General features: G+C 36.4%; 5 non-coding genes and 1 pseudogene across 5 annotated transcripts; 2 read left to right on the top strand and 4 right to left on the bottom strand.

Moving 5' to 3' along the window:
• Positions 1 to 302: 302 nt before the first annotated feature.
• LOC112048741 (5S ribosomal RNA) lies at positions 303 to 421 on the bottom strand. The gene has a single exon (XR_002887037.1). It is a non-coding gene; the product is annotated as a 5S ribosomal RNA (ribosomal RNA).
• Positions 422 to 3742: 3321 nt separating this feature from the next.
• Positions 3743 to 3861, top strand: LOC112048743 (5S ribosomal RNA). Its single transcript, XR_002887039.1, has one exon. It is a non-coding gene; the product is annotated as a 5S ribosomal RNA (ribosomal RNA).
• A 932-nt stretch (positions 3862 to 4793) lies between these two features.
• Positions 4794 to 4912, bottom strand: LOC112048742 (5S ribosomal RNA). The gene has a single exon (XR_002887038.1). It is a non-coding gene; the product is annotated as a 5S ribosomal RNA (ribosomal RNA).
• A 6312-nt stretch (positions 4913 to 11224) lies between these two features.
• Positions 11225 to 11344, top strand: LOC112048739 (5S ribosomal RNA; annotated as a pseudogene).
• Positions 11345 to 11698: 354 nt separating this feature from the next.
• On the bottom strand, positions 11699 to 11770 carry Trnaq-cug (transfer RNA glutamine (anticodon CUG)). Its single transcript has one exon. It is a non-coding gene; the product is annotated as a tRNA-Gln (tRNA).
• A 5580-nt stretch (positions 11771 to 17350) lies between these two features.
• On the bottom strand, positions 17351 to 17422 carry Trnaq-uug (transfer RNA glutamine (anticodon UUG)). The gene has a single exon. It is a non-coding gene; the product is annotated as a tRNA-Gln (tRNA).
• Positions 17423 to 18813: the final 1391 nt, after the last annotated feature.

Consider the following 18813-nt stretch of genomic DNA (forward strand, 5'->3'; position numbering starts at 1 on the left):
AGAGGGGTGTTAGGCCCACCCACCACGCTGGCCCACTGCGGATTGGCAGACTTCACACACGCAGAGAATTAAGAAATTTCTCTGGTATGCAGGTTTCTTCACGATGTTTTCCCTCACCGTTTGAGACACGTGATATTTAATTTCTTAAAATGCACACAACTGAAAAGTTGGAGGTGCATGCCCGGGACCGGATTCGAACCCACACCCTCCGGAATCGGAGGCAGAGGTCATATCCACTGGGCTATCACGGCCTTACGGATATTATTGTAAATAAGTTTAAATAAAAAAAAAAAGAAAAAAAAAGCCAACATCACGCGGTGTTCCCAGGCGGTCACCCATCCAAGTACTGACCGCGCCCGATGTTGCTTAACTTCGGTGATCGGACGAGAACCGGTGTATTCAACATGGTATGGACGTTGGCATACGAAACGTGAAATTTTAAGGTTAGAATATATATACTCACTAGCAGACGCCCGCGACTCCATTTGCGCCAATGTTTTTTTTCAAATTCCGCATTGATTTTTCCGGAACAAAAATGTCCAATTTTTCTCTAACTATATAAAGTTTCATCTTAGTCGGTTTAGTGGTTTATCCTTGAAAAGGTAACAGACAGACAGACAGACTTACTTTCGCATTTATAATATTAGTATGGATTAATAAAAAAAATTCAACCGACTTCCAACTAAAAAATTAACCTAAACTAAAAAGCAAAAAATAACATCTTACCTATGTGCTACTTCTGATCAGTTTGAAGGCGGTGCCAAGCCAGTGACGTTTTAATTTAAGCCGTTTAAATTACAAAATTTCTGTGGTTCTTTCAGAAACGGCTTTAATTAAAACATGACACTGGATTGGCACCGCCTTCAAACTGATCAGAAGGTAGCACATAGGTAAGATGTTATTTTTTGCTTTTTAGTTTAGGTTAATTTTTTAGTTGGAAGTCGGTTGAATTTTTTTTATTAAAATTTTTATTTTTTAATTTTTAGTGTTAGCACACCTACTGAGTGTGAACAAAAATTAATAAGCAATTAGTTGAAACGTTATTTTCTTATGATAAGTATCTAAGTCCTACAATCCCAATTTTAAAAATACTACCTTAACTCATATACAAAATTTCACTCCCCCTTTATCCACACGTAATATGAATATTCAGAAAATCGTGAAAGGTGACTGTCCTCCGTCTTCATCACCAGACCCCCTATTCAGTCACATTCTCATCAATATAAAATTTATCAAGTCCAAACACAAGGTAGCTGTGAACTGTTGAGGAGTTCCCTTAACTCTCCTTCATCTTCGTCACCAGACCCCTAATACAGTCACAACCCATCTAGGTGGAAAGTTTTCATCAATACAAATTTATCAAGTCCAAACACAATGTAGCTACTGTGAACCGTTGAGGAGTTCTCTTAACTGTCATTCGTCTTCATCATCAGACCCTTAATACAGTCACAACCCATCTAGGTGGAAAGTTCTCATCAATACAAATAAATCAAGCCCAAACAAAAGGTACCTGCTGTAAATCGTTGACGAGTTCCATCGTCTGTGTTTCGGCTCCATCATCAGACCAACTCCAGACCTTCATAAAAATGTAGTGGTTTAAAATACCTTATGGAAACACTAACAAACGTACTAGCCGTCCCTACAATTTTTGAAAGTTCCTTTCGATTTCTCCAGGATGCCATCATCAGATCCTGACATGAAAAAAATGGGACCACCCTGGAATGAAACCCTTTAAAACAAAAAAAGAATTTTCAAAATCGGTCCACAAATGACGGAATTATCGCTGGACATACATAAAAAAAAAAAAAAAACATACATACAGCCGAACGTAGAACCTCCTCCTTTTTGGAAGTCGGTTAAAAATAATAAATATTTTTCTTCGATTATATATTATTGTTTATAAATAAATTGTTATTCATTTGTACCTACACTAAAACTCAAAAACGTCTAGTCCAATGCGAATATTTTTGTCCGGGGGAAAATAGATAAAGTTCCCCCGCGAACCAAGAACGAACTAAGAACGTACTTAGAACGAACTAAGGACGAACTAAGAAGATCCTCGTAGAACGTTAGAGGACCGAGAGTAAAAGGCATTTCTTAAATAAATGTTTGTATGAAAATCGACTGTATTTAAATGCCTCAATAGCCTCAATAGCTCAACGGCAAGAGCGGTCGGACTCATCACCGAGGAGTGGTGGTTCGATCCCCACCCCGTTGGTATATTGTCGTACCCACTCCTAATACAGTCTTTCCCGACTAATTGTAGGGAAATGGGAATATTGGTCATATTTAAAAGATACGGCAAATATTCTTTAAAAAAAATAGTCATGGTTATTGATTATGGTAATGATGGTCACCCTAATGATCATTTAGGTGACTTTCAAGCCGGGGAAGTATTCCCTAAGTTTTATCGTATAATGACAATATTTACCTACTTACCTACTCTTAATAATTAGCAAATCCACGCTCTCATTAATTGTGTCCAATATCCGAATTAATTAGTAGGTATAAATAGGACTGCCAGGTCGCCAAGCCTAATAGCCGGACAGATTCAGTTCTCAGTTTGGACGGATATTAGGGTGAAAAGGCAGGACACTGTCATACGGTCACATTATGTTTCTGTGGTATAGTATGCCAAAAAAACTATGTAAAATTATTATTATTATACTTACATATTCATCATTCATCTTTACCAACCCGTATTCGGCTCACTGCTGAGCTCGAGTCTCCTCTCAGAATGAGAACGGTTAGGCCAATAGTCTACCACGCTGGCCCAATGCGGATTGACAGACTTCACATACGCAGAGAATTGGGAAAATTTTCTGATATGGAGGTTTCCTCACGATGTTTTTCCTTCACCGTTTGAGACACGTGATATTTAATTTCTTAAAATGCACACAACTGAAAAGTTGGAGGCGCATACCCCAGATAGGATTCGAACCCACACCCTACGGAATCGGAGGCAGAGGTCATATCCACTGGGCTATCACTGCTTACACACTTATATATTGTTAAATTCTAATTTAATATAAATAAAATCGAACCAGTGTTAGTAATTTATTATTGATAGTTAGATAGATAGATAGATTAATCATTCAAATAAAGTAATTAGTACAAATTAAGTTCTAGAAATGGTATAAGCCTAGCAAAAGCCGAACACTGTTAATTCTGGTTACATGCGGAAAACAATGACTGCTTAATTTAATTGGAACATACTTATACTTATATGTATAGGCCCAAGATACTCGCCATCAATGATTTTAAATACTGTTAGATATATCACTTATTAACCAAACAATACCTAAATATTGTCTACAATGTCGAGTTGTGAGCTCCGCAGACCGTTGTGCTTGGAAGTCTATGTAAGAGGCCTATCCAGCAGTGAAGTCCATCGGCTTATAAGGTAGGTAAGGCTGTTTGTCTCGATTTACCGAAACGGTTCGACCGATTTTAATGATTTTTTTTGGTCTATTTGGTAGATATTATGAAAATAGTTCGTAAAGTGTTTATCACCCTTTTCCTCCCCTATACTTTAAGTGATTTTAATAACAGATTTAATTTAAATGAACGAAAATTATATGGCAGAACAAAGTTTAATTGGTTTAGGTGGCGGCTTCCATTTCCCAATCTCGACATGTTATGCTTTGACGTCTATACCATGGTTATCGATATATTTTTTTTTACCTCTACCTTTAGAAATGGAAACTGTTTTATATTGATTGTAAATTTAAACTCATGTGTTGCCAACGTCCATACCATGTTGAATACACCGGTTCTCGTCCGATCACCGAAATTAAGCAACATCGGGCGCGGTCAGTACTTGGATGGGTGACCGCCTGGGAACACCGCGTGATGTTGGCTTTTTGCTTTTTTTTTTTGAAAACGTGTTACTTGTGATTTTGTATGTAGTTTTAACATTGTGAAAAAAAATGTTTTTCGAACACCCATGTTCACATACATAGATGTTCTAATTTTGGAAGACAGGTTTGCTTTAGGTGTAATAATGGCTTAGTTTGGCTTTTTGTTAATTTTTTTTGAAGAATTTGTTACTTTACTTGTGAATTTGTATTTTGTTTTAACACAAGTGGCTAAATAAATAGATCTCCATTCTAAAAATAGTGTGTGTCAGCTCTGACGCACGAATGGAGTTTACTCTTTCAGATCGACTGTCTAAATAGGTATATGGTGCCCCGCAGCATACACTATGTACGTCTCAATACTTATGCCTGAAAGGTGAAAGGTGCGCAGAATAGGTTGTCCACAAAAACGTAACGCTGTCATTCGTTCATCGAATTTTACTGCCCATATTTTTTATACCCGAGACTCTATATGAAAAATAAATTCTTAAGGAGTAAACTCTAAATAAAACAGTTTTTCGGACATCCATGGTCACGTACATAGATGTTCTAATTTCAGACACTTGTGTGTATTGTGTAATCTAAAGGAACGTCAACACAGCAGAAATAGATGATTATACTTATTAGTGTGATACTCGTAATAAGGGAGTTGTGTAACAAAACAAACCAAGAAACCGTTAATTTATAATTTTATAAACATAATTTTATTGTTTTGCTGATGCTCAATAGGTTTTTTACACACAAATACTCTACCTACACACCTACACCTTGCCACTACAGTTAAAACCAATCCGTCGTCCGAAACTAGAATATCTATGAGACATACGAGTAGGTGATCAGAAACCGTTATTTTTGGACAATCGTTTTGTATCGATTTATCTTGAATTAAAAAAATACAAAGTTTTTGAAATAAATCTTCCAAAAAATAAAGCAAAAAGCCAACATCACGCGGTGTTCCCAGGCGGTCACCCATCCAAGTACTGACCGCGCCCGATGTTGCTTAACTTCGGTGATCGGACGAGAACCGGTGTATTCAACATGGTATGGACGTTGGCGATACTTCTTTACAAATTTAAAATCGATTTAAGATACTTGTTTTCTAAAGGTAATAAATTGATATCCTATTTTCGCGATGGACCATTCATCCAATCTGTTTTCATGGTGTAATGATAATCATAATCTATTTGTAATAGTCGTATTACCAACTAAAACAACTCTAATTTCTTAATACAGTCGTGTATTAAGGCACTAGATATTGGAAATAAGGAAATATTGTACAAAAACCTAATACCTAAATTAAACCACACCTGTTAAAATATCGGGCCAGCCATGTCAAGTTCCGTTAACCCACTAAAGGCCTTGCCCCGTGCCTCCTGGGCCCCGTAGGTTTTAATGAAAAAGCATCAAATTTCATAATTGAGGAGGCCGCGCCCCGCCCCTGTCTTCGGGGAGCCACAATTTATTAATCAGAAATAATAATTCACAGGTAATGCCCGCCTGTCGTACGCCAGCGTTTGATAAGCATCGTGTACAAGTTGAATCGGAAGGGTTAGGTCCGGTACCACAGTGTACTAAACGGCACTTAAACTATTGTTAAATTATGTTAAAGCTTAAACTATTGTTAAAATATGACCTGTCAAACTTGGCGGTGGCACAAATTGTGGTTGAATGGATGATAATCATGGAATAAAACAACGCGTACGTTTCATTGACATTCTGCGGAGACAAAAAATTAATCCGCAAAACTGACGCAAACTATTTTCTGTTTTGCGTCAGTTGTGTGGATATTGATAAAATCAATCTTTTAATCGCAATGCAGTGCAGAACAATAAGAGTTTTAGAAGTGTATACAAACTAAGAACGTGTTTAAAATATAGATATCTACTATATTATTATGTAATACTACCAGACGCCCCACGGTTTACCCCCTTTAGTTCTCATTCCCATGGGGATACCAGAATAGCCTCTGTTGTTGTTGTTGTTGTCGGTGAAGATGTAGCTTTCTAAATTGTTACAAAAATCCCCTACAAACTCACAAACTTTACCTCTTTATAGTATTAGTAAAGATAAAGCACCTGCCAGTTGTTTCCACTTGTAGCTGTGTGTAATATACAATTTGATGATATTGTAATTTATTTATCAGAAACAATGGCTCAGGTAATGCCCGCCTATCGAGTAGATCAATTGATAAGGGTAAAGCCCTAGATTATGGTTCCCTCTTCCCAGATAATACATAAATACTGTTCGTCTGTCTGTCTGTCACCAATTCATCATAGTATGGTATCCTATCAAATGAGAGTTAATTTAATAGATACGAACACGGGCTTTCCTTAAACCTTATTATAATTAAATGAAGAATGATGTTTTAATAATAATATAAATATCGGTACGAGCAGCAAGTCCACATGATGTATAATGGAAAATTACCTTTAACATAGGTACAACATAGGTCACTGAGTTCAACCATGAAACATCATCCGGTCGTTTTAGTAAAGGAAGTGACATGTAAGTTGACATTTTTCCCATTACAGTACACCATATAGGTAGCTTCTTAAATTAAAAAAATACTTACATTCTACCCTTACCCTTTTCTATTAATTTATTGATTATTAACCTTATTATTAAATAAAGTTTGTACCATTGTATGATATCAAATGGCACCATATTACGATTTAAGTAAATACCTAGTACCTACATTAATTTTGCAATTGATATTTTTAATAAATATGTAAATGGATGTTTTTAATAATATTTCCACAATTATTGTAACAAGAACTTATTTTGCTAACAAAATTTATAAAGACCGTTGATTAGTTAAACACAGATGATAATCTGTGTTTAACTAATCAACGAAATTTAACCTTTGGCACCGGTCCAACATAGATTTCAACCGACAAACACGCCACATTTCCCATGGCGACGTCGCTGCGCGAAAGAGTTAGCTTTTTTTTAATTAAACTAATCAGTTAATACGGCAAGCCGCGCCTCTACATGCCGCCAAAATGTTTTATTATAACAAACTAATGGTCACCGCTTCAAGTTTCAAGTCCCAACGCCCTTGGGACGCGCGTGTTAGCGTCAGACGACATAAAAGGTTGTAAAACGGCCAAATTAGGTCATTTTGATATGATTTTACCAAGCTGTCTTGAATCGGGGGTCGTCACTTATCAGTTACTAGGGGTCGTTTTGAAAGGAGCACATATAAAGCACGAGCCCCTCCTCACTTTTAAAACGCTTTTGATGCAATATTGTTTTGTTAAATATTGTTTTTTAAACATTATCGCCTGCGAAAATGTTTTGTATGTTTAAGTTTATTTGTCAAATACTAGTGGCCCGCCCCGACTTTTTTTTTTTTTTTTATTCTTTACAAGTTAGCCCTTGACTACAATCTCACCTGATGGTAAGTGATGATGCAGTCTAAGATGGAAGCGGGCTAACTTGTTAGGAGGAGGATGAAAATCCACACCCCTTTCGGTTTCTACACGGCATCGTACCGGAACGCTAAATCGCTTGGCGGTACGTCTTTGCCGGTAAGGTGGTAACTAGCCACGGCCGAAGCCTCCCACCAGCCAGACCTGGACAAATTAAGAAAATCTCAATCTGCCCAGCCGGGGATCGAACCCAGGACCTCCGTTTTGTAAATCCACCGCGCATACCACTGCGCCACGGAGGCCGACAAAAACCGCCCCGACTTCGCACGGGTGCCGTGTAGATACTATTCATACTTATAAACCTTCCTCTTGAATCACTTTATCTTTTGTTAAAACTGCATTAAAAATCGATGAATATTAGCCCAGTATAATTAAGCATTGTTATCCAAAATCCCTTTACTATAGTCCACAACTTTAGGCTTTTTACACAACAATATCACTTCTCAAAAAGGTTCTTTTAGGGCGACACTTTTCGTTTCGATTCACATACATTGTATTTTTAATAATAAGCTTTACGGCTCTGGGTTCTAGCCCTTTTGAGCCCGGATTCACAAACAATAAATTAATTATCTCGGACCAATAATAGAAGGACCTACCTCGCAAGACGTTACCTCTCTGTCAAAGAATCAACGATCTATCTATATAGAGCGGGGCATTTAGAAGTGTTTGTAAAATCGGCTGGGATAGTTGAGCGGCTAACGCGTGTAAAAAAACTAACAAACGCGTTAGATTGTTCGATTGTATCGATGTTTCATTGTTGTAATCGTTTTCGTCGTCTAAAAAACTCCCTAAATATTCCGGTTTGTGTAGTAAGTAGTTCAATGGCATGAAAAACGGCCAACAACTTCTAATTCAGTAAAAGATGACGTGACGTTCAATTTGAAAATATTTCTATTTTATTTTTGTTATTCTTTACATGTTAGCCCTTGATTTCAGTCTCACCTGATGGTAAGTGATGATGCAATCTAAGATGGACGGTATGATTTCTACACTGAATCAGCCCAGCCGGGGATCGAACCTAGGTCCTCCGTCTTGTAAATCCACCGCGCGTACCAGTGCGCCACGGAGGTCGTCAAAAACATAATTATAATTTATAATAAATTTGTAATAAAAACACGCACAACGGCCAATCAAATGGCTAAGTGCGGAAACGGCCCAGAATAAAGAAGAAGAATATCTAAAAGAAAAATCGATTCTATTCTTCTAACGAACGAACGAACAAAACATCGATCCATTAATTTAACGTTCTGTGTACAGATTATATTATTCTTGTTAAATATTTTATTATTTATTCTTGTTAAATATTTTCGATGAGTGAGTTTACCTCGTCTCCTTCAAAAAACGACAGGCAATTTTGTTTCTGCATTTGAGTGCGATTTCATTTCCATGTCTAATTCGTCTATGTTAATTATTATATAGAGTTTGCACAATGTTGGGCAAAATTTGCCCAAAAACGATAAACGGCATAAAAAGAACCTTAAATACCCCAAGCAGACATGAGTCACAAACCATTTTCAAAAACATAGATATTAAGATTTATGGGTATTAAATGTGCATTTATAAAATTAAATAATAACTTTAATAATTTTTATAAATGTCGTATTTTCATATCAAAAGAAGATGTTTTCTTTTATTTTAATGTGAATTTTACCTTTCATTTATTGCAGAAATACCCTATACTATGATTATTTTTTTTGATTTTGTGTTATTAAGTGAAAGAAGATTTGACATTTCACACACACACACTTCACAGCACAAAACACTACTTTATTTGTACCTCACAGTATTCGTTAATGATTCGTTAACTAAATCCAGACTGTTGTGCGTATTTTCTTCCTTTGTAATTTTTATTATTTCGTTTTGTTCTCGTTTCGTTGTTGTTGTTAATTATTATTTATTTGTTGTTTGTTTTTCGCGCGTATCTTGTATGTATTATTTATTACCGCTGAACGGATTTACGTAATTCAGATATCCTTAGATTTGTTTTAATAACCCAAGTGTTCTTAGATAGGTGAAATTAAAAAAAAAAACCAACAAGACGACTGTGAGATGCTATAGAATCGAGGTGATTTTTTTTTTTATATTGCAACAAGGGAATCAAATTCAATGGCTTTTTGTGAGAATTTCAAAATGGTATATAATGGCCAACAAAAAACTACAAGTGCGAGTCGGATTCGCCCACCGAGGGTTCCGTAGATTTTTTTTAATATTTACTTATCCTCGGTTAGACGTAGGTATACACTATCGTACTTTGTAACAAACGTAACAAATAAATCCGAAATTAACCATCTATCTGACTAAAAATTATGAAATAAAATAATTAAATAAACGAATAACCCGACTGCATAAATGATACAAAAACTGATTAAACTAAAGTGGGGACCTATTAAAAAATGTAGACGTAAATCATTATATTCAATATAATAGGTCCCGACTGTTTTCTAATTTTTTTCTACACTTCTGGACTGAGCTTGTTTTTTTTCTTTTCAGTTTTTGTATCATATAGGCAGTCGGGTTTTTTATTTGTTTATTTAATTAATTTATTAATTTTATTTAGCTTAGTACGAAAATGAGTGAAGCGGAGCCTGGTACTAGCCGGAGCAGTTATTCCGCATTGCTATCGTTTCCGTCACCAAAAAAGAAACGTACGAAGCAATCACCCTTATCGTCCTCCGAGAAAACTGTTTTGATTTGACTATAAGGGTTCTTTATTGACTACGGAACCCTGAATATAAGTGAAACATTATCTGTTAGATAAATAACAGGATATAGGAATATAGAATAAAAAAAATATTTGTTTATCAAAGGAAGTTTTATTTCATGACAATATTCGTAAATAATGCTGTAGTAAAATGTTGAGCATCCCTGAGTCAGCTGTTTTTGTTTATTTACATTGTTTAAAATACCTACCCGATCTGACTATAAGATGTTTTAATCCTCAATTACAGGGTTGTAATACAATTAATACGTGCCGACTAAAAAAGTTGCAAGGTCACGAAAAATAGTTTTCGCAAATATATCGCGATCTATTGCTGAGAGGTCAACTATGTCGTCCCAAAAAAATTTTGTCGTTTTATAATCTTCAAAAATAGATTGAAAATGCCTCTTTAATTTTTCTGTTTAACCGTTTTCGAAGTTGAATTGTCGTGATCTACAGGACTATAGTTAAAAGATCTAAACCTGAGGTTCCCAAACTTTATTTTTCTATAGACCACTTTCATGATTTCAGATATGCTGGTTGCTGTGGACCCCCTGCAGCATTTCCCAAAATTCAAAAAAAAATGTAATATGGAACTAACTATGGAAACTTCCGTTGCGGCTCAAAACAACAAAATTCTCAGTTTTTGGAAAACAAGTGATTATTGATTGCTGAATTAAATAATTAAGTGTGCTGCGTAAAAAGTGGATGTAAAAAGCAAAGTTAGCCAATGAAAAAAGTGAACTTTACTTTTAATCATTTAACATTTACTTACAATTACCCAACAAGGATACGATAAATTCTCACTTGTTTTATTTAGAAAACGTCCAATTCAGTATAAAATTAGATAAAGTTTCATGGACCCCCGCTTAAAAACCATGAACCGCCATCTTTTTGACACGCCAACCTGGACTCCTGTTGAGTCTCCTGTGGACCCTTGGGGGTCCACCTGAACCACTTTGGGAGCCAATGATCCAAACGAACATCCACTTATGGAAAATTATAGCTCAATAAATATAGCTATATACATGCCAACGTCCATACCATCTATACTAATATTATAAAGCTGAAAAGTTTGTTTGTTTGTTTGTTTGATTGATTGAACGCGCTAATCTCACTAACTACTGGTCCGATTTGGAAAATTCTTTCAATGTTAGATAGCCCATTTATCGAGGAAGGCTATAGGCTATATTTTATCCCCGTATTCCTACGGGAACGGGTACTACGCGGGTGAAACCGCGGAGGCGTGTACTAGTGTTGAATACACCGGTTCTCGTCCGATCACCGAAGTTAAGCAACATCGGGCGCGGTCAGTACTTGGATGGGTGACCGCCTGGGAACATCGCGTGATGTTGGCTTTTTGCTGCAGCCACTAATATAGTATCTCGGTGTTCGATTGAAATAATGAGTCATTAAATCGTTTTTCTAAGTATTTTTAACATAGTTAGTTCGACGAAATTATCTTGACCATTTTACATCAAGAGACAGTGTTTTTTTGTATTACGATCATCTAACAAGAATAATTACGTAAATGTCATTGAAATGATATTTTGTTAAAATGTGGCTTCTGATCTGACCAAGCAACCAGTTTAAACTTAGTAGTTTCAAAACAAATACAAAAAGAACTCCATAATCAACAAATATGTATGAAATACAGCATAAATAAATTACAAAGAGATCATAACTGTTTAGACTTTTTTTTATAAAAAGTCAGGTTCCACCGAGATTTGAACTCGGATCGCTGGATTCAGAGTCCAGAGTGCTAACCATTACACCATGGAACCGATTGTTACAACATTACAAAATGCTTGTTACGTAAAAGCTTCTATATGCTTCTAAGCTTCTATATGGAACTAGTTTTGTGTTGTTTGGAATTCTTTTAAATAATAACATTAGATCTTATTTTGTTAAGTATAAATAATGTTCAGTAGTATTGTGAAGTACTAGTATAAATGTTTGGAAAGTAGACTGGAGCTTCTAAACAAAAATTTTTTGGAAATTGAAAACTTCTTTATAACACAATACATAATTGTTTTTCCAATAAAAAATATGAAAAATACTTTATTTTAAGATGGAAAAAAAGAGTAGGAAAAGGTTGCACAACTTTGTTCCAAAAGTTTGCCTTTATCCCGATTTTATAGATAATAACTTTGCAAACCCTGTTTTATTTATAGAACGTATAACTCGAACAAACCTTTAAGAAACGTTCAGGAATATTCAATCGCATCAAATATGGCGGGCAGCTGTCAAATATAACCAAATAGGATGGACACAACACGAACTCTTTTGCGCGAAGTTCGAAAATGGAACGTAATTTTTTTCAGGCAAAGTGGCGAAGAGTCCCGGGGCGCGCGGTTTTATCCCTCATTGTAACTCGATAAGATATTTATTGGCGGGAAACATTTGAAAATGGAATGGCTCCTTGGCGGTTACTAGACGTCGCCATAACGTTCACGTCCGCCGGCATTCTACATTTTTATTTTGTCAATATTTAATGTGATGCCCAGAAAGATGGGGCGCGGTACACATGTGATAATATAGATGAGATAGAAAAGATAACATTACATACTTTATTTAAAACTTTAATTTAATTCTAGCGGACGCCCGTGGCTTCGTCCACGTGGAAGTTTTGGACAAACCAACAAATAGACAGACAAAAATTAAAAAAAAATGTTTTTATTTTGGTTTAAGCACTTGGAAAAACACAGTTATTTTGAAATAACAGCCAGACTTAATCAACAATTTTATTCTATATTCTAAATATATATATAGTTAGTAGGTATGCATTTAAAGTGCATCAAATAATCAGCATTAGAAAACCACTAGCAAGTCTATTGCAGCAATCCGCTAGATAGGTAGATAGTAGGGTAAGGTCTTATTGGTGAAAACATCATCATGATGATGGTAGGTAATCATCATAGCCGATGGACATCCACTGCAAGACATGGGTCTTTTGTAGTAATTCCAAAACAAAATGGTTCTGAGCCGCCTGCTTCCAGGAAATTTAATGAAGCAGTATGATCCACTCAGGATCCAGTCAGAAGTATAAGTACCTACCTATAGTATCTCTTCTTCACGGCACTAATCTGTGATACCTCTGTCTTTTAAGTCACTAGTGGAATGTACAACGTATGACCAACGGGTGACCACCAAATCGTATCCGGTTTTTGACCGACATTGGATGACGTGTGGTTACGTTTACAACAGTTTCTGTTACCCTTGGGTTGAAGATCAATCGTTTTTTTCTTCTACATTTCCCATTCCAACTACAATAAATTTTTCACTTTTCGAGTAATACTTGCTATTTTAAAATCTTGGATTAAAAAAAAGTATCTTGAGACTTGTTTTCAAACGTCGATAGCGTGTGTAGCGGGCCCCACATTCGGGCATACATTTGTAAGCGGACGCTTAGCGACCGGCATAAAATATTGTTTTTTACCAATACCTTAGCGGGAAGCACTTACTACGTGTTACTCAGTTACTGGAGCATTGGTATACAATCACTTATATTTGCTCAAATGTCAGTTAAAATCTCATGATGCTATAAGATAGTTTTCAAAGGTCATTTCAATCTTACTATAAGGACAACAACTTCAATCTGAGAGGTCTTTTGAGGAGGAATTTGGTCAAGTTGAAAAAAATACTGTTAATAGTATTAACCGTTATATGTTTAACGTTGTAAATTATATACAATACATGTATAGTACCGTGATAGCCTAGTGAATATGACGTCTGCCTCCGATTCCGTTGGGTAGGTTCGAATCCGGTCCGGGGCACGCACCTGCAACTTTTCGGTTATGTGCATTTTGCAATTAAATGACACGTGTTTCAAACGGTGAAGAAAAAACATCGTGAGGAAACCTGCATACCAGAGAATTTTCTTAATTCTCTACATGTGTGAAGTCTGCCAATGCACATTGGGCCAGAGTGGTGGACTATTGGCCTAACCCCTCTTATTCTGAGAGGAGACTCGAGCTCAGCATTGAGCTGAATATGGGTTGATAATGATGATGATAATGAATATTGGATATTATTGTTAAAAATATTAAAGTTGCTTATCTTTTTTTCTGACCTTTGCCTTTCGTCTGATATTTTGTTAAAATAATATATAAATCTTTTAGAAAGATTGTCTTTTTTTCCCACTAACTAATTGAAACAAATTTTGAAAAGTCACAAAATTGTAGCTTAAATTTGGCGGGCGATTTCATTAGCCAGACTCTATTATGTAGTATTAAAATAGGATCTATTCATCCTGTGGTATCTATTAATCTTATCTGTGTAAGTTAGGGAAGTGATTCTTTTGAAAAAAGATAATTTATGAATCGATTCGAATCGGAACCTATAGTCGAATAATGAATTCAGCGATCCCATCTGACGTTTCCTGTGATACTATTTTTTATTCAATCAAAAATAGTGATGTGACAAAGTGAACGAACATGACTCACTCATTATGTTCTGAACAAAAATAACAAATAATTTCAAAAATTACATTTACATCTGTTATTTATTAAGAAATTAGTCTATGGCTTAATAATAAACGTAAAACATAATTTGAGTCAGTCAGTAATGAAAATAAAATTATTTTAAGACCTTATTTAATTTGACTAATAACTGAGACAAGTACAATTAAATTAATGCTTTTAATTTATAGATCAGATTTTTCATGATAAGTTATTAATGACTAGCAACGCCTGTGACTTCGTTCGCGGAAGTAAGTCACCTACTTCGGTATTATTGTATTCCGGAATTATTAAAGAACGAATGAAAAAAAATACACAATAACAAAGATTTTTACTATCTCTATAAAATTTACTTTTTTATTTAAGTTTCTCTATTAATCTATCTTCCACTGCCATAATATAATGGGACCTGTATATTAGGAATTTATTAAAACTCTAACCAAATATTGAAGATGTAAGTACATCTTCTATATTTGAAATTCCTAATATCGATTCTATAGCTGGTTTAGATTTATGCCTGCAATGATGATATAGGTAAAATACGTAGAAGATATATTTACTAAACATAAAACACTGTTTTCTTGAGGAGTTTAAACATAAATAAACCATGCAAATCAGTCAAGGGTTGACACGTCGCCCGGTCCGGACAAGTATTTACGAGCAGCAGTATGAAAAAACTTTTCAAACTACCCACTTTTCATTTCAAACGTAATCTACGACGACAAATGGTTCGGACCTGACTGCGTTCTGTTAGGGGCTTTTTATATTCCTTCTTGTTGTCATTTGTCTATTTTTTTTTCTGTCTCGGTTCAAAACCTTTTTTCTTTGCGAAATCAGTAGAAGGGAGTTATTAAACTTACGAGTACTTAGATATTATATTTTAGGAAGATGGTATGGCTTTGGTTGTTAACAACACAAATGCATGTATGTCTATATTAAAGGAACGTCAGCAAAGCATTGTTAAAATATTTAGAGTGATATAGGGTGTGACATAGGAACCCGTTTACCTAAACACTGTTGCTTAACAAACACTCACAGACAAATGATGTACTCCTACACATAGTTATTAAAAATAGCCTCGTTGATCCAGTGGTTTCGGATTACGAAGATCTGGGTTCGAGTTCTGGGTAGGGCTGCGAACTATTGAGCTTTGCCATCTGTTCTGCGACAAATATGGCCCGCCCAATTACCACTTCGAACTCCAAATGGGCAGATTGAGATTTTCTTAATTAGTCCAGGTCTGGCTGGTGAGAGGCTTCCGCCGTGGCTAGTTACCACCCTACCGGCAAAGACGTACCGCCAAGCGATTTAGCGTTCTGGCACGATGCCGTGTAGAAACCGAAAGGTGTGTGGATTTTCATCTTCCTCCTAACAAGTTAGCCCGCTTCCATCTTAGACTGCATCATCACTTAACATCAGGTGAGATTGTAGTCAAGGCCTAACTTGTAAAGAATAAAAAAAACTTCACTATGTAATACTTTGGGCTATGTTGATTAATTTCGTTCCGGGTTCCTTCATGAGACCAATCATTACTCTGAGTGAACTCACAAGGATTGCTGAGTGGTGTATTTGTTATACTAAGTAGGTAATATTAATTGTAATGTATATATTTAGGTAAATAGTTTTAGATTTATAATATAGTACTAAGCTAGTCAATTAGGTGATACCTGTAAGGCTAGTTTTAAGTTATGATGATGATTACAAAATCAAACATTGCATTTCAGCATCGTAGTAATAAGTCATATAAGGAGCCTGACCCTATACTGGGCCAATACCTAACTTTATAAATAAATACCTACTGCGACCCACCCCATTCACAATCAAACCCCAAAAGCAACCCTTTAGAAGCAATACCTCGGAACGATTTGTTCAGCCGTCGGCGGCGACACCATATTACGGGGAAGACTGATGATCCCACGGCTTGGTCTTTTAATATAATGCTTACTTTGTAGGTAACATCTAGTATATATATCAGAATATTTCTTTTTTTTTTTTAAATACACCTTATGATGATTTTGGAGTGCAAAGGAATGCAACTGCAAGATTGACAGTTGGCATTTCTACTAATATTAATAACTGAAATGTTTGACGGCCTCCGTGGCGCAGTGGTATGCGTGGTGGATTTACAAGACGGAGGTCCTGGGTTCGATCACCGGCTGGTCGGTTCGAGCTAATAGATTTGCATCATCACTTATCATTAGGTGAAATTGTAGTCAAATGCTAACTTGTAGAGAATAAAAAAAAATGGTCCAGGTCTTGCTGGTGGGCTTCGGCCGTGGCTAATTAGCTACTGGCGAAGACGTACCGCAAAGTGATTCAGCGTACCGGCACGATGTCGTGTAGAAACTGAAACTTTTGACAAGTTATCCCGATTCCATCTTAGATTGCATCATCACTTACCATCACGTGATATTGTAATGAAGTGCTAATTTGTAAAAATTAAAAATAAATTAATTTTTTTTAAATCGGTTGGATGTATTTGTAGTGGCAAGGAATGCAATCTACGCTCAGTACGTAAATCAAACTGCGTTTTGTGTTGCATTATGGTTAGGCTTAATTTCAATATGTATTTTGTAGAATAATAAATGAAATAAAATCCCCAGACTAGAGATAAATTATCTACGACATACAACCGGTCTGTGGTAAGCAATGAGGAGGTCTAGACTCCGCGCCACGAAACAAGTCCCGTTAGAGCGCTAATGTCTTGTTTTAGCCGCGGGACTTCTTTTGTGGCACGGAGTCCAAGATGGACCGTTCTTTCCTAGAAAATGTCTATTCATCTTGTATGTTGTACTTGAAAGAACTATAAATGAAATCGGTTCATATTTTGATGGAGCGGAATTTAAGCAATAACACATCGCAAAAAAATAATTAATTATTTTTTAAAACATGCTTAAAAAAGTCAGGTTCCACCGAGATTTGAACTCGGATCGCTGGATTCAAAGTCCAGAGTGCTAACCATTACACCATGGAACCGATTGATAACATTGCCAATTTTTTTGATATGACGCTCTGGAAATTATCTATCATTAACTAATCATTAATGAGTAATTAATTATAAATATTTGAATGAAAATCTGAATAAATATTTGACCTTTATTATCTTGACCGGTGTACAAGCCAGATCGTTGCTAACTAGATAGAAATTAAATATCACGTGTCTCAAACGGTGAAAGAAAAACATCGTGAGGAAACCTGCATACCAGAGAATTTTCTCAATTCTCTGCGTGTGTGAAGTCTGTCAATCCGCATTGGGCCAGCGTGGTGGACTATTGGCCTAACCCCTCTCAGTCTGAGAGGAGACTCGAGCTCAGCAGTGAGCCGAATATGGGTTGATAACGAGGTAGTTAGCAATTTTTAGCTTTAAAGCAAGGTGAAAGGCAGAATTAAAATATAGGCTTTTTTATTGACAAATTAGACCTTGACTGCGATCTAATCGTGATTCAGTCCAAGATGGAAGAGGAAAGAGGTACAAGTTTATTGAACCTATATAAGTGACGGTTGGGGTCCCAAAGTGCTGGAATGGCGATAGTAAGCGCAGAGTTGGTCGACCCCCCACCAGGTGGACTGACGACATCAAGCGAGTCGCAGGGATTCGCTGGATGCAGGTGGCTCAGTATCGTGATGTTTGGAAGTCCCTACAAAATGCCTATGTCCTGCAGTGGACGTCCATCGGCTGATATGATGATGATGATGATGATGAACTGACGGATACCACGCCGCACGCGGCATCGTACTGGAACGTACGGTTGCTTGGCGGGTGGTAACTATAGTCACGGACGATACCTACGACCAGACATCTATGTACATTTAAAAGAAACTAGTGTTATTTATAGTTACTCAAGAACGGCTGCACAGATTTGGCTTAAAATTGGTGGAGAGGTAGCTTAGAACCAGGAGTCAGACATAGGATAGGTACTTATGAAAGGTATAGGGTGGGAGTAGGGTAGGGTTAGTGTTTGACACGGACGAAGTCGCGGGCGCCTGCTAGCTAGCCCGCTTATTAAAGAAAGTCGTGTTAGTTACACTATTTAGATCTGAAGAACGGCTGGACTTTTAAATGTATACCTGGCGTTTGCTAGTATATATATAAAAGAAAGTCGTGTTAGTTTACTGCTTATAACTCAAGAATGGCTGGACCGATTTGGCTAAAAATTAATGGAGAGGTAGCTTAGAACCAGATGACGGACGTTGGATACTTAGGATTGGTATAGGGTAGGTGTAGGGTTACACGAAGACGAAGTCGCGGGCGTCAGCTAGTTTAATTAATTTTCAATACTTGATGAAGCTACTTCCGAGTAAATACTTTTACGTTTCAAGTAATTCACCAAGAGCCCATAGGTAGTGTAAGTGGGTAGATTTTTAAG

This window comes from Bicyclus anynana, chromosome 3 (assembly GCF_947172395.1).
Source record: "Bicyclus anynana chromosome 3, ilBicAnyn1.1, whole genome shotgun sequence".
Taxonomy (NCBI): domain Eukaryota; kingdom Metazoa; phylum Arthropoda; class Insecta; order Lepidoptera; family Nymphalidae; genus Bicyclus; species Bicyclus anynana.